Below are 15,181 nucleotides of genomic sequence, written 5' to 3' on the forward strand. Positions count from 1 at the left end.
GCCTCATCTCCTCATTAATATCTCCTCATTTCCAGCCCCTGGGGGCTGCAAAACTCCTCCTGGCCCCAAGTGTTTCTGAATCCCCTTTGGGGGCTCCATCTCCACCTAATGGCCTCCTTTAGGTCCTGATGGGTTGGTCCTGTGCTGCCATGGGGGCAAACACCCCAGGCCCTCTGAGGCTCAGGAGGCCGCCGGCACTTTCTCCTTTCACCCAAATTACCTCTAAGAACCACGGGAGGGCAATCTGTCCTCCCCCAAAAACCTTCTTAGAAATTGTCCTGAGGAAGGAAACGCGATTTAACGGGGGAAAGGGGCACGGCGGGTCCCCGCCTCATCCTCCTGCGAGCCGCGAGAGCTATTTCTGAGGCAATCCTTGGGTGCTTTCCAGGCCCGACATACCAGAGGATGTTTCTCGGTGTGTGTCATGAGGAACCCCCCTTTCCCCGGTGACACACGGCAGCGAGAACCCAAGGGCTCCGCTCCCTCAGCGCCGCTCCCCCGCCATTTCCAGCTCCTCTGGGGCTCGCCCACCCCCAGCTCCTCCACCCTGGGGCACTGTGAAGGCCTTTGACCCTCTGTGTTGCTCAGAGATCTTGGTGACCGGCCATGTAAACCTCTGTCGTTCCAGCTATTTGCCAGAAAAAAATAAAAATAAGGATTTTTTGTCCGTGCAAGGACAAAAGGTACCTCAGGAGGCCTCAGGGGAAGGCCGGCTGTGGTTGTCCTGTGGTGGTGGTGGTGTGTGAGGCTGCCCAGGGCTCTGTCCAAATGAGTTATCTCCAAGGGTGGAGATGCCACCAGCTCCCCGTGCCAGCGTTTGTCATGGAAAAAAAATATACATATGCATATTTGTCACATGCATTTGAAGTGTTTCTGGCTGCAACTTGTCCTTTCACTGCGTGCTTCTGAGAGCCTGGTCCACCTTCCCTGCAGCCTCCTGTAAGGCAGCTGCTGCTGGTGAAACCTCCCCCTTCTCTTCTCTGGGTGACTCGGCCTCCCCTTGGACAACCATTTTGGACGTTTCTTGTCAGCAGGACTTGTCACCAGGACCCCCACAGAGCTGCTCTCCAGCCAGTTCCTCCCAGCTGGCCTGTGTCCTGCTGTGGCCATGGTTCTGCCTTGGGCCTTGCTGAACCTCACCTGGGTCCCCTCAGCTTCACCTGGGTCCCCTCAGCCCTTTTCTCCAGCCTGCTGAGGTTCCCCTGGGTGGTACTGCCATGGAGCTGCTTCTCCTCCAGCTGGAACCAGCCACAGACTCGGTCCCATCACCCTCACCATTAATGGTGTTCAACAACCTTGTAGTGACGCCCCGTTTCTGGGTGAATTTAAAGACAGCCTGGCCACCTGAGCTGGGATTAGGTCTGTTTCAACACAGTGGGAACGGAGGGATCTTGGCATCACCCAAGGCCGTGGTTTTGCTTTGCCTTGTTATTTGTGGCTGCGTTTTTTTATGCCCTCTCCGGCACACGCTTGACCAAGAGGTTCACCAGCATGTGCCTCGTGCCAAGGACCTTTCCTACACCAGGGAACGGGCCGCAGAGGGCACGCGAGAGCTTTGGGTGCTCTCCCACCAGCGGGATATAAACAGATAAAACCTGGGAACGCGGCCCGGAAACGCGGCTCATCCCCGGGCGGCCGAGCCGCCGCGCTGGAGCATCGCTGCTGGCCCCAAGCATCTCCCGTTTCCTTCCCAGCAGGAGGGCTGGGATGTTCCTGCCGTGCTTCCTGCCCCGGGGCAGTTTGCAGCTGCAGGGTGGGAAGCTGGGGGGAATGGGAGAGCTGGGAGCAAGCACCCGAGGCCCCCAGGCTGATGTTGCCGTCCCTCACCACGGCTGAGAAGGACCTTGAGGACCACAAGAGCATCTCTGGGTGCCCAAGGCAGAGTCAATCCAACCACAACCCGTGACGTCCCCAGCTTTCAACCCACGAAAACCCCCTGAACATGCACCCGGCGGTCTCTGCTTTGGAAACCTGCTGCCGGTTTCCACGCCAAATTCCTTCACGCACATTTTTATCATCCCCTTTTTCCTGCCGGGGACAATGGCGTTGCTGGCTTCTTTCTCCAGCCATTTCCTCCACTCTCCCAGACAGAAATAGTTAACCAGGTTTACTACAAGACCCTATTTCCCTTCCCAGCCCCCCAGCTGTGGACAGGAGACTATTTAGTGACAGGGTGCAGGAGCAGAGGTGCCTTTCTTCACCCTGGTACTGTGTCAGTGACCACATCCCTGGGGCTTTGGCCGGTGGCACGGCACCTCCTGGCTCTGGGGACGGCGTGAGCCAGGTCAGGAAAGTTTCGAGCACAAATAAATGGAGCCACTAGGAAAATGGTGGGACACCAGCAGGGCTGAGCAGCTCCAGGCCACCTCAGGTTGGATTTGTTTGCCCAAATACAAGTGTTCAGGTCCATTTGAGACGTTTGGGGTAGCCGCATGGGGGGCAGCCAGGACACCCCAGCACCTCTGCTGGGGACACCACATTCCCCAAACCTCTGTGCAGCCCCCCAGATGAGCAGCTTCAACCTGCAAACCCTGGTTCCTGCAGCCACCAGCCCCGTTGCCCTTCCCAAGCATCCCATTCCTCTGCCCCTACACCCCTTGTTTTCCCCTAAACCCCGTTTTCCCTCCCCAAATCCAGCCTCGGGCACATCAGCGGAGGCACAGGGCTGGGGCAGCCTCCAAGACCGACTCCCCAGCCCGTTGCCACGTCACCATTAGAAAGAAAACGAACGCTTTCCCCCAGAAACACAGATCCCAGGTGGAAATAGTTTAACCTCCAGCCACTTGAGATATTTTCACCGTAACCCATCCGTTTTGGGAAGGCTTCTGGCTCGCACAGACCTCCAGCTGCCCGAGCGGCCGGGGGACGAAGGCGATGCGGGGCTGGGGAGGAGCCGCGTGTCCCCGATGTAGCCACTTCCCCAAGGGCACCGAAGGAAGGCTGCCTGTCAATGGGGCTTTGTTGCGAGCAGGCGAGGCGCTTGGAGGGAGGTGGTGGCTGTCAGGCCCCCAGCAGCACGGACAAAGCATTTTTCTTGCAGCGGGGACAGAGCAGGAGCTCCTGGGTGTGAGTGAGGCTGAACCAGGCGCTCGGGGAGCTGCGTGCGGGGTAGGGGTGTGTGAAACCCCTCTTTCTGCTCTCCTCCATGCTGCCCCATGCAGGAGGTCTTTGCTGAGGAGGTCAGCACTGCTGGTGATTGAACACAGCCAGAGTTTTGCTTGAGATGGACCTGGAGTTTGGTTGGGAATGAGCCATCCCACTGCCCGGGTGGGAGCAGGGAGATGAGGAGCCCCAGCAGGCCGGCAGAGCTCCACCAGACGTCCTTAGGGCAGATGGACTGCACAACCCCACGAGTTCAGGAGATGGAGATCAGCGCCGTGTCCTTCCCTTTGGCCTGCCAGATGTCCTACGGCTGATATCGTCCACGCTGCTGCTCTTCCAGCGCGCTGTGGGGCGAAACCCACGACCAAGAGACCAGAGCTGGGGCTGGAGCACCAGGACTGCTCCGCACCTCCAGCCTCCCGGCTCCCCACGCAGCTGTAGGGTCTGACCGAGGATGTTTCTGCCCTGAGACCAGAGAAAGCTTTGGTGGCAGACACAGGAGGACGGGACGGGACTGCCTGGTGAGTCCGTGCCGGGTTGTACTTGGTGTGAGCTGCGAACCGAGGAGCCCCCGGGAAGGTTTTGATCTCCTGCTCTGCTCCTGTAGATGAGTGGGAGCTGCTTGGGTTAAACAGGGCACTTCTGAGGACCCCACAAAAAGCTCGTTTGCAGGAGAAGCTCATTCCTAGCTGTTACTGTAGACAGGGCTGCTCTGGCAAACGGGAGGAGATGGCTGAAAAAGGCTGACATCCCCTGCTCCTCGGGGCAGCGAGCCTAGGAAAGCAGCGGAGGAAAGCAGACAGCTTTCTGCAAGAAATATTGTGCAAAAACAGCAAAAAACAAGCGAGGCTCTGCGTGCTGGCCAGGATGTGCGTGGGTGTGGAGCTGATTTATTTGATACTCCACGAGCAGAGCTCGCCCCGAGCTCCCAAGGCAGGAGGACGAGGCGGAGGCTCTGCTCCCAGCAGCTTTGCTCCACGCCTGCCACCGGCATTTCTCCCCCTGGCGGGTGGCTCCCGAGCCCCCTGGCAGCTCAGGGCACTTTTTTTTTTGGCCTTTTCATAAAATTTTAGCAGCAGTTTGAGTGAGGATGAACTCTGTGATTTATGCAGAGTGTCTCATGGTGTTTATCTTGGCAGGGTGTGGTTTATCCACGGCTTGAAACCTTCACTGGAACCTCTCGTAATTGGAGTTGGAGAGCAAAGGAGTGCTGGTGACTGACCTGCACTAATTATAAAAGGGCTGATTGAGGTTGTGGGGCAATGGGGTGGACCTCCTGGCTCCTGTAGGGCTTGGGAGGCTGCTGTAGGGATGAGAGGCCCCGCTGGCAAGAGGGTTTCACCCCCAGTGGGGTGGGATCAGCCCCGATGTGGCCATACTGCCGCTGACAGCCGTGTCCTGCTCCCAGCGGGGCCGTGGCCCTGGCCTGGCAGAACAACGTGGTCAGCAGAAAAGATACTGGCTTGGGAAACCTCCAAAAGTGATTGCTTAAATGTGCTGTTTTGTACACCAAAGCAGCTCATCCGCCGCTCAGATACAGGCGAGCACCTTCTGCTGGTGTGAAAATCTCAGCTCGTTTCCCTTCCCGTTGCTCCTCGCTTTGTGACAGTGCTAGGATCCCAGTGGCACGGTTCATATTGTACTAAAATCGGTGACTTTAGCGGGATCCCACCAACATCTGTGGGGTTTGGAGCAGTCTAAGCTCACAAACATCCCACAAAATGCATCTCCCTGCCCTTCTACAGCTCCCTGCTGGAGGCAGGACTGTCCCTCTCCTTAGATCTGCAGCTGAGGTCTGCGAATACAAAACTTCTTGAGGTGCAGTGGGTCATCTGGGAGTGTAAGAAGCCAATTTATCCCTTCTGACACGGACACAAGAAACAGGGAGCTGAGCAAAGCCACCCCGTGCACGTGGTCCTGCCTCCGCGTCACCCCACGCTTGCCCCATAGCCCTGCAACCCTGTTCCCTGGAAGCATCTCCAGGGACTCCCTTTCCAGGGAAAAAGGCACTTTATTGCAGGCCACTCGATTAGGAAATTTTGACTTGCTTTGCGCCGTTGTGCCCTACTAGAAAGAGGAAAGAGAAAGCCAGAGGACTGGAGGCACACGTACGTGCCTTCAATCTAGGTGTGCATACTGGAGAATGGAGCAAATTTGGTTAAAACCGGCTCGCTGGAGCAAGCAGCCTTCTATTTTAAGAAGCTTCTGCTATCTCGAACTGCACGGCAGCAAAAAAAAATAAATAAAAATCAGTAAAACCTCGTCTGGCATGTGTGAAATCCTATTAACCCGTGGCCCGTGCTAATGTGCAGGGGCAGAAATGAGCCGTAGAGTAGGAGAGCCCATCCTGCTGTTCTTCCTTGTAACGGGACGCTTCCAGCGGGGAGGCCAACACAAATATTTGTAGCACGGGCAGGGGCTGCCCGAAGGGAGCCGTGGCGGCAGGACCGCTCCTGTCCCCGGGCAGGAGGTGACATCACCCGGATTCCTTCACCGAGGAATGCAGGATTTGGCCTCTTCCCTGCCACTAATTGCTTTTTAAAAACAGGCCTGCCCAGGGGGGGCACGTTTCACCCAGCCCCGTCCATCTCACACCCCAAAGTGTCCCTAATTCCTCTTCTTTTCCACGGCATTTGCAGGGCCGCTGCACGGATGGACATGTCGAAATTGGTCATTTCCCCAAATCACAGGGAAAAGCACCCAAACTTCCACAAGTGGGGGCCAGCCAGGGACCTGGGGAGCTGGTGGGGGAGCGATGAGCCCTTCTTGGGGCTGGCCAGGATGGGCTGAGGACGTGCACGGACTTCTCTGCTGGGTGAAGTGCTGCAAGCACAAGAGGAGCCCATTCAAGGGTACGGCGATGACCCCATTTCTTGATCCTATGAAGCTCAACAACCCTGTTGTGAATTTCTGAGCTCAGGATTTCTGTGTCAACACAGGTTTGGATACGCCGATGTGCAGAGTGTTCTGGTTGAGCACGGGTAGGGCTTGGAGTTGTGGGGCTACCCCGAGCAAAGCCAGAATTCCCCTTCCACCCAACCCTTGACTCCTCCGTAGGGTTGAGCATCACCCACGGCCCCTTGAGCTCGCAGCCCTCCACCCCTGGCTCTGCTCTGGCTCCAATTTCAGCCACCACCACTGGAAAATTGAGGGGGTCACTGACGTTCACATGTCATCAGCGCTTCCACCGGCCTCGGCGGCAGCGGCGGGTCAGTTCCTGTGGGCTGGAGGCGCTGCCGTCATTTCAATAGCTGGAACTAGGTGTAGATGTCCTGCCCCGCTCCGGGTCCGAGGGGTTGATTTAGTGGATGGAAAGGCACCACATTTTTTCACTCTCGGGGCCTGAAAGAGGATGGCCGGCAGGAAACGAGAGCGTTGTTCTCCAAGGCAGGGGTGGTGTTGCTCCTGCGCCGATTCTTTAATTTTCCGTCGGGTTTATGGAAATTGTTGGCTGTTGCAGCTGGACAATTAAATGCAGAGAGGAGGAGAAGGGCTCCGGCCAACGGGGAAAAAAAAAATCATGCTTGATCAGCTGAATTTTTGAAATGGGGATGGAGTGAGGATGTTTGAATGGAGAGCAGGGTCCTGAGGGTGGGGAGATGTGGCACCAGGTGTGCCGGGCACGGGTTTGGTGAGCTATGGTCATGGGAGCTGGTGGAATAGATAAATCCGGTGGGGCTGGAGGTAAAGGGATGGTGGTGGAGCAATGCTGTGACATTTTGCTCAGGGTGTAGGCAGGAGGGAGATGAGCATCCAAGCTGGACACAATGGGGTGGATGCTTGGGGCAAGACGGGCACGTGGGACAGTACCATGGGGCAGGTGGACCTCTTGGGGTCACCCCAGAGGTGGCACGGCAGCTCTGAGGTTGGCTGTAGAGGGTTGAGGTGAAGGCTCCCAGGTTTTGAGGGCAATAGGGACCCAAAAAAAAGCCAGGAAAGAAGACGGTGATGGATGAAGTTCTGAAAATGATGCAAGGAAGCTCACAGGCTCGTGTTCTTCACGTCTCAGCGGGATGGATGCTGCTCTGGGGCTCTGCTCCAGCTCCTTGCTGCACTCATGGCCAGCAGGGCTCTACCTCACCCATCCACGTGCAGATCATCCTGCTGGAAAGCAACTTGTGGGTTTGGTTCCCATCAGGGCAGGGAGCTGTGCTGTTGCTGAGCCTTTCTCAGGAACACAGGTGGTGTGGAGGCTTCTTCATTTTTTTCTCTCCGGAGGCTAAAGGGAGGACGCCTTGAAAAGGAAGGGAGGGGAAGGGCCAGAGGTGGAAGGAGGGAATTTGCAGGAAGATCTTCCCACAGCTTCATCTTCCTTCACCTCCTGGTAACGGCCAGGTCACTGACCGCAGCTGCTCACTCCAGAAAAATTTCAGGAGGTTTCCTGGAATACCGAAGCACAGTGGACTGGGGGGTCCAGATGTTGCTGGAGCCCTGCTGAAGAAGACAAACCTCGCTCAGCCAGCAGCAAACAGCGTCCCAATGCCCTCCTGTGGGTGTAACTGGTACCCTGGCCTGGCATTTCTGAGAGCTGTTTATCACACGGTGGAGGAGGATCGGGGTTTATTTCCTTTTGTACTCTCTTTGCTTTGTATTTTCCATGCTGTTTCACTCTTTAAGCAATGTTGAAATCAACAGAGCCAGCTCTGGGCAGCGAGCTTCGAAGAAAAGAAACGTGAGCATGAGCCCAGGAGCCTAGGAAGGGGCTCGGTGAATGTCACGGGGGGATTTCATTGTTATTGATGATTAAACAGTGACTGCAGCATCCTCTGTGTCCCATCTCAGCCTCACAGTGCAGAAAACCTGCTTGGGGACCAGCCAAGTACCCGGCAGGGAGGTGTTTGGGCCCTGTGCCCACCCCAGCGATGCCGTGGGTACCACGGGCCCCTCTGCATCCCAGCAAGCAGTTTAGGGTTTGGTGTCAGCTGCTCATTGCTCTACCAAACCTGCACCATGCACCTGGTGCTCTCTTGGGAAGATCCCCACCTCCGGGAGCATCCTGTTGTATCAGCACAGAGAGCAGAAATCCTCATTCGGCTTCCCACCTGGCCCAGCCCCGAGCACCGGAGCGGCGTTGGCTCAGCCCCACGGCCCTTCTCCTGCCAGATGCAGAGGTTCCCCCGTGCCAAAGGCGAGGAAGGGCTGTCCACCTCCTCCTCCCGCATCTCCCCCTCCTCCCCTTCCGCCTCAGACCCGCTCATTCATGAAAAAAAAATGCCTGTTGGGCGGACGTGGACAGAGGAATTAGCCTTGGCGCGTTCCTCTGCCTCGCGTTGGCCAAGGGAGGTCGTAGGCTCAGAGGGTTTTAATCTTTGTTTTCACAGCTGGATCCGATATCGCCCTTTCTTCTCTCCGCCTTTTTATAGCTGCTCCCTGCCCACGAGCAACCTGTTGCAGAGCAGAGCGGGAGCGTGGAGCACAACCCGCTGCCGGCTTCCCCGGGGGCAGCGAGCCCCCACCTCGGGACCGACCACCCGCACGGCCCCACGTCTTCGTTAAGGATTATTTTAATCCCCTAAGAGATTTACGGTCTCCTCCTGGGGTCCTGTGCCCACGAGGGCAATGCTGCAGTGAGGAAGGTGCCATCTCAGGAGGATCCTCTGAGAGCATCCAGCTGGACCTGGCTGCTTCCCTGCGGGCACCACGTGGGGTGAAGGCGTCCCAGCAGCGTGGTCCGTCCTTTGGTAGGCAGCAAGGTGGGATGTCTGCGCGTGGGGTAGGAGGGGGCCGTACCAAACCAGCCTGGGGACATCACCAAGTGGGGTGCTGTAGGGTTTGGTGGTGCTGGTGTAGGGTTTGGTGGTGCTGGTGTAGGGTTTGATGGTACTGGTGTAGAGTTTGGTCATGCTGGTGTAGGAGGTGCTGTAGGGTTTGGTGGAGGTGATGTAGGGTTTGGTGGAGGTGGTGTAGGGTTTGGTGGTGCTAGTATAGGGTTTGGTGGTGCTGGTGCAGGGCTTGGTGGTGCTGGTGTAGGGTTTGGTGGTGCTGATGTAGGGCTTGGTGGAGGTGGTATGCAGTTTGGTGGTGCTGGTATAGGGTTTGGTGGTGCTGGTGTACGATCTGGTGGCACTGGCACTGGTTTGGATAACTGTCCCATGCAGCAGACAAGCAGGTAGGTGCCCAAGGGCTCAGACCTCTGGCTCTGAAGCTGTCCTGAGCACCAAAGTGTGCTTCAGGAACCAGCACAGCCAGATGGGACCAGCTCCGTTCCCACCTGGATGCCAGCTTGAGGCCATGGGGCCCTTCCCCTTGGCACAGGGGACCTGGTGGTGCCTAGACATGAATTTTGATGAGATCCCTCATGCAGGGACTGCCAACTTCTCCAACATCCAGGGAGGTTCCCCATCCTGCCCAGCCCGTGCTCTCCTTCAGATCACACCACCCATCCTTCACGATGCCCCAGGGCAGAAACCGGACAGCTCGCCCAGCGCCGGGCACATCTTTGGGCATTTCTCTCTTCTATTCCTCTTTTTGGCATGTAGACACAACAGTTTAAACATCTCTGTGTATAATTATCTAAGCACTCATTTAAATATTTACTGGTGATACTGGGGTGACTGTAAATCTCGGTCAGAGAGTAGAAACCTGCCCCGGTCATGCTGGGACTCCAGCCAGCAGGGTAGGAAAGCACTTATAGTAATAACATTTCCTTTTTTTCTTTTTTCTGTATTTTCTGTGCTGTCTGTTATCTAAGAACAGCTGGCAAGAGCACATCCAACCCGTTTGTTTCCTCATTTATCACATTCGAGTCTCTCACTCTCTTCCCTTATAACTACCTTTAAATCTTAATAGTGATGGAAACACATCACAAAGTCGTGTCCAGGTGTCTGGCACTTCTGCTTTGCCCTTCTCTTCGTTGTCTTCAGTATCCTTACGTAGTTGATGATGGATTTGTGTGTGTGGAGGATGCCAGGGGGTCCCTGCTCCTCTAGAGGGGCAGGTGCCATCCGTTCCTCCCCGGCCCCGGTGTTCTTGCCGAGATCCCTCGGTCAATAACTGCTCCAGATCCAAGCCTTCCAGGTGTGGAAGGCCTCGGGAGGACATTTTGTGTGGTGTTTATCCAAGGAGGGAGCAGGGAGAGGTTTGTCGGGGGGAGGGACAGTCTGGGCTCCACCTCAGCTCCTCCACGCAGGCCTCTCACGGAGGTGCTGTGTTTAGGAGGCCACCGCTGGTTTCTGAGCAGGTCTCAGCACCCCGAGCAGGTGCCACACCACACCAGAAGGACCTTCCACCTTCTCACAAGCATGGCAGCTCTTCCAAACCAACCCACGAGGCCTTCAGCCATACTGCTGCTGAAGGCACTAAAGCCTGAGGCCTGCCCGAGGGACAGGACAGGCACCTGGCTCGCTGCTGGTGGCCTGTAGACCATGTTGGATGAAGGTGTGACCACACGTAGAGCATGGACCTGGCTCACACAGCTGGGCTGGATCCCTCACGGGTCCCATTCCCACACAGCTTCGTGGGGACTTGCTCACTACGAGTCCCTGTCCTCGCTAGGGCTGTGGTACAGCCCCTCAAATCCACAATACGTTCATTGGCAAATCACAGTTATTTTTGAGGTGGTGAAGAGGCAAAGATAACTTTGGATCAAGTCATTCTGGGCTTCTCCTGCACTCGGGGGTTAATTAATCTCCACCAAATCCCATGTCCAGAGCCGTCTTCCCTCCTGTGCTGTGGCTGGGGCAGGTGGACATCTGACAGAGGAGGCACGTGGTGATGGAGGCGTCACCGTCCTTCTTGTTGGAACCCCTACAAAAACAGGCAAACTCTCAACATCAGCAACCCACCTGTGTTTGTGCTCCCCACCTTCCTCCTCCCTTTTCCTGGGGCTCTTCCAAGCTCCCCTCTAACACGCTGCCCATTGACAGGTGTTAGGGGAAACAAAACCCTTCTGGAACAGCCAGAAACGCGTCCGTTTTTCGGTGCAGCTTGACTTTTTCCAGCGTTCCCTCATCTTTCCCGTGCACCCTGGCCTTTTTCCTCTTGATGCACCTCTGCTCGATGAACCGCTGTAGGAGGAATGACCACGGGGGCGAGGACAGGCGGAGGTGATGCGCCGCGAACTTTTGCACATCAATTGTCGCCTGGGGATCCACTTCCTCTGATTTTTATGGATTTTTGGAATATTTTTCCTACAAGTTCAGGAAGGTCTCCAACAAGCCCAGCCTGGCGGGGCTTCACAAGGCCATGCCGTCGGCCAGCCAGCACTGGGAACGCCGGCTGGGAAGTTTATTGCTTCCTGTTATGTGCCGCGGTGGGTTGGTGGGGGAGACGTGGGCTCAGTGCCGGCACCAGGTACTGCCCCAGCACACGGGGTGGGGTTGGAAATGGCCCCTTTTCCTCTTTGCTTCTCCGTCTGCTTCAGGAAAGGGAAGCAAATAAAGGGAATAATTGCTCGCTTTGGCCTTTGCGGGGACCTCTGGCTGTTGAGGCAGATCTCCGCCTTTGGTCTGCTTGCTTTGGAGCAAGAACAGACACAGAGAAATATCCTATAAAGGATATTCACCGAGCAGTGTCCCCACAGGTCCCCATCACGGTACCTTTCTTGCCATCTCTTGGTACATCGGCCTTGAAAACTTAACCAAAATGTTCCTGACAGACCAAAAAAAAAAAGTGGTTTTGTCAACATCAAAATTTATCTCAGGAATGTGTCCATCGCAGTGAAAATTTCAGCTGGGAAGGGCTGGAATAAATCGCTTCTGCGCTTCAGCCCAGGCTTAAGTGCTTCCTCTGGGCTTTTGTGCTTTGTGATTTAAATCTTATTGTTATTTTCCTTTATTGGATTTTTCTCCTCCTTTTCCAAGTGAAGTGCTTTTACCTTTCCGCAGTTATGATTCAGTGAAATCCCAGGGAAACATTTCACCGCTTTGCAGCAGAAATGTTCTTCATCCTGCTCACATCTGGCTTTTTCCTCCAATTACCAACCAAACCAAATTTAACAGGAATTCTGTTTTCTGACCTATCTTCTGGGCCGAACGAGGCCAAAGCATGGTTCAAACTCTGTGGCGATTGAGAGCTAGAGTTTATATTTTCCGAGTGTATTAAATAAAGCAGCTTCCACCTTGTTTTCAAGGTTACCCTTACATTACCCAGCCAACATTGCCAAGGGGTGTTTTCTTTTTCTCAGTTTGGTCCTTGCAAGAGGCAGAGACCCACGGCAGTGTCCTGATCCAGATCGAAACCTTCTCAGGTTGATCCAACAAGAAGAGCTGGGAGCAAAATCACCAAAAACCGAGCCCGATGATGAAGGGGTAGAGGCCTCCGCTCTCTGGGGTTAAATTCTCTTCTTTACACCTCACCATAGTTCTGAAAAGTCCACGCAGAGATTTGTGATGGAGCAAATTTTAGCAACAGACACTCCATAATGTTTTATCCCGCCTGTAAATTTATCTGGTAAGACTGTTTCGAGGTTTTGGCTGAGTCCTTAAGACATGAGGCAGTCTTCTCCCTCCTCATCCTTGTCCTCTTCATCCTCCTCCTCCTCCTCCTCTTTATCCTCCTCCCCCACCAGTGCCCCACTCCAGGACGAGCAGAAGACGAGGAGGAGGCTAATGGCAGGAAGAAGGGAATTGGAGACAGGAGGAAGCACTGACGAGGGAGGTTGCCCTTCCCTGAAGCATGTTTACATCTGACAAAAATCTCCGTTGAAAGCTGTTTCTGGAACCGCGGTGCTCTGCTCAAGGCACGGAGCTGCAAATAGCAGCCCAGACAAACCAGAAGCACTAACGAAATCAAAACCTGCCTCCTTTTTTTTTTTTTTTCTTTTTTCCCTGTTTAGCTGCAATGTTTTAAAGCGTCACCTCTGCTTGCAAAGACAAGACCTCAGCCTGGCAGTGTCATTCACTGGTAACTCTGCAATTCTTATCCTCTTTTTTCTCTCTAAGTTTTGCGATATTTGTCTCAACACGGTGACGTTGCTTCCCAGGTCTTGTTTTAAAGAGCAGGCTTGTTATTTGAACAAAGACGCTTTTCTTCATTTTGCGTAGTCACGAAACAGATCAAATGAAAAACCCAAAGGTGCAAATTAGGGAAGAAAAGGAACCCTGTGCAATGCAGCACAGAGCTTCGGAGACTCGGAGCCAGGCTGGCTACCTATGTCTGCTGCTCACCACTGCAGGCAGGGAGATGTAGCACTAGATATTACTGTAATTAGTGGCAGCAGTTACTCATTTTAATGGGACATCCAAGAGAAACACATCCAGACCAATGCCTGGCTGGAGAGGTGGCTCCCAGCAGCCAAAAGCGCTCAAGCCTGCATTACTTCCACTCCCCTCCATCCTCACCGTTGTTTCTTGTTTGGTGCCAAGCACCAAGTGGAGCCAGGACACGGGACGCTGCAGAGCGAGTCAGGAGGTGCCTGTTGCTGCTTTAGCCTCTAACATTTATTTATGGCTAGAGAAGCTCTGTTTGGTCTCCAGTGGCTGCCTTGGAAGGAAGAAAACACAAGCTGTTTATGAGGGCGCATATCCCTGCCGTTCTCTGCTATTACCCTGGCTACACGCAGCGAAGGTTTTGGCATGCATGCAACCTGCTCGGACGGTGAAAACCCAACTAAAGCACGCAGGAGAAAATGCTCAGCCTCCAGCTCTCTGCCTCCTTCCTCAGGTGATGTTTTGGCTTGGGGAGATGGGAACCAAACGATCCCTACCAGTGTGGCTGCTGGAGCTACTGGAGCAGCCGGCGCCCTGCTCACCCAAAGCGCGGCCGCCCCAAGAAGACGTCCACCAGGAGAGATTGCTGTGTGTATAAATAACCCGCACGGTTTGAAAGCAGAGGGTCTGGAGAGGCTGCTGTGGGACCCACGGGACCGGGACGGTGCCGAGCTGCCTTTTATCTCCCAGCCGCTGCCTGCGCTCCTGCAGAGCCTGGAAGTTGTTCTCAGCTGGTTATTTTTAACGAACTAATAATACTTCTCCGCGGCTCCATCCTGCACCCGCTGGGGCTGGTGGAAGTCTTGCCACGCTCCGCGGTGGGAATGAGGTTTTGGTGGCCATCCCTCAGGTCTGCTGGGTCTCACGGTCCTTCCGAGGCCGCTGGTGTGAAACGCGCTGGAAGCCGGATGGGAGAAGGCTCCCAGGGACCACGCGGTGGCCCCTGTGGAGGTGCCCACCAGGTGTCCCACCACATTGTCCCCAGCCGTGAAGGACCCTGCCCCTCCAGCCTGCGGGAGGCCAGACCCAGCCCTGAGATGTTCTCAGGGGTACCATGAGAATTTTCTCCTTCTCCGTAGGGTCCTGGTGGTCCAGGGAGGTCGGGGCATTGCTGGAGGAGATCTCCAGCCCTGGTGGAACCAGGTCCATATCACCCCAAGTCCTTTGAGAGTGCAAGCTTTGCAGGCATGCTAAGCACTTAAGTTGAAGCATGCAGCCAAGGTCTTGACCATTTAACCTCTTTAGGGTTTCACTCCCCCCCAAATCCCTCCCTGGACCTGTTTTCCCCTAGCGTGGCAGCCACCCCTCAAGGGTGCGTTCACCCCTACATCAAACTTTCTGGAATATAAGGATTTTCCCACCTGCGTATCAGAGATGGCTACTTCTGAACAATGAATTAAGCGACCGATTAATTAAACTAAATGCTTTTTTGGAAAACCGGGGCAAATATCCTGCTTTGTCAGGACCTTCCTGGGCTAAAAGTTCCCAAGGAGCCACATGTTCTCTAATGTGATTCCCTTCGATCACAATGTGCCTCCTCCCTCGCTGTCCCCCCTCAAAGGCTGAGTCAGATCCTTTTTTGTGACTTGCTGGCTGCTGCTTCCTTCTCCTTCTGGGGAGAATTTCTGCCTCTGCTTTCACCCAGCACCTACCCCAGCGCTGATCCCACCACTGCCAATGGCTCCCCATGGGCAGAGCAGGGACAAGAGGTGCCCCCGGACCACCAGGAGGGAGGGTTTCTTCACTTTCCTTAGGCTTTATGCACATTCCCACACTTATTTCTTTTCCCTTCTGCAACGAAGCCAGAATGTGTATCCCAAAGCCCTTCCCCATCCTTTTTCTACCCTCTGCCCCCATCCAGGCGCTCCGAGGGAGCACCACATCTTTCAGAGAAAGCCTCGCCTCGAGGAACACCAACGCAGGACCTTCAC

General features: G+C 55.1%; 1 protein-coding gene across 2 annotated transcripts in view; it reads left to right on the plus strand.

The window, feature by feature from the left end:
* GJC2 (gap junction protein gamma 2) overlaps nt 1-15,181 on the plus strand; it is a 29,027-nt gene that overhangs the window by 5,015 nt on the left and 8,831 nt on the right. Inside the window, exon 1 of one of the 2 annotated variants that reach the window (XM_068673227.1) lies at nt 8,765-8,783. The exons of the other annotated variant lie outside the window; for it this stretch is intronic. The gene's annotated coding sequence lies outside the window, so the exon portion shown is untranslated. Of the gene's footprint in view, nt 1-8,764; nt 8,784-15,181 lie in introns of those variants that run through there. 2 annotated transcript variants of the gene reach the window in all.

Source organism: Anas acuta, chromosome 2 (genome assembly GCF_963932015.1).
Source record: "Anas acuta chromosome 2, bAnaAcu1.1, whole genome shotgun sequence".
Taxonomy (NCBI): domain Eukaryota; kingdom Metazoa; phylum Chordata; class Aves; order Anseriformes; family Anatidae; genus Anas; species Anas acuta.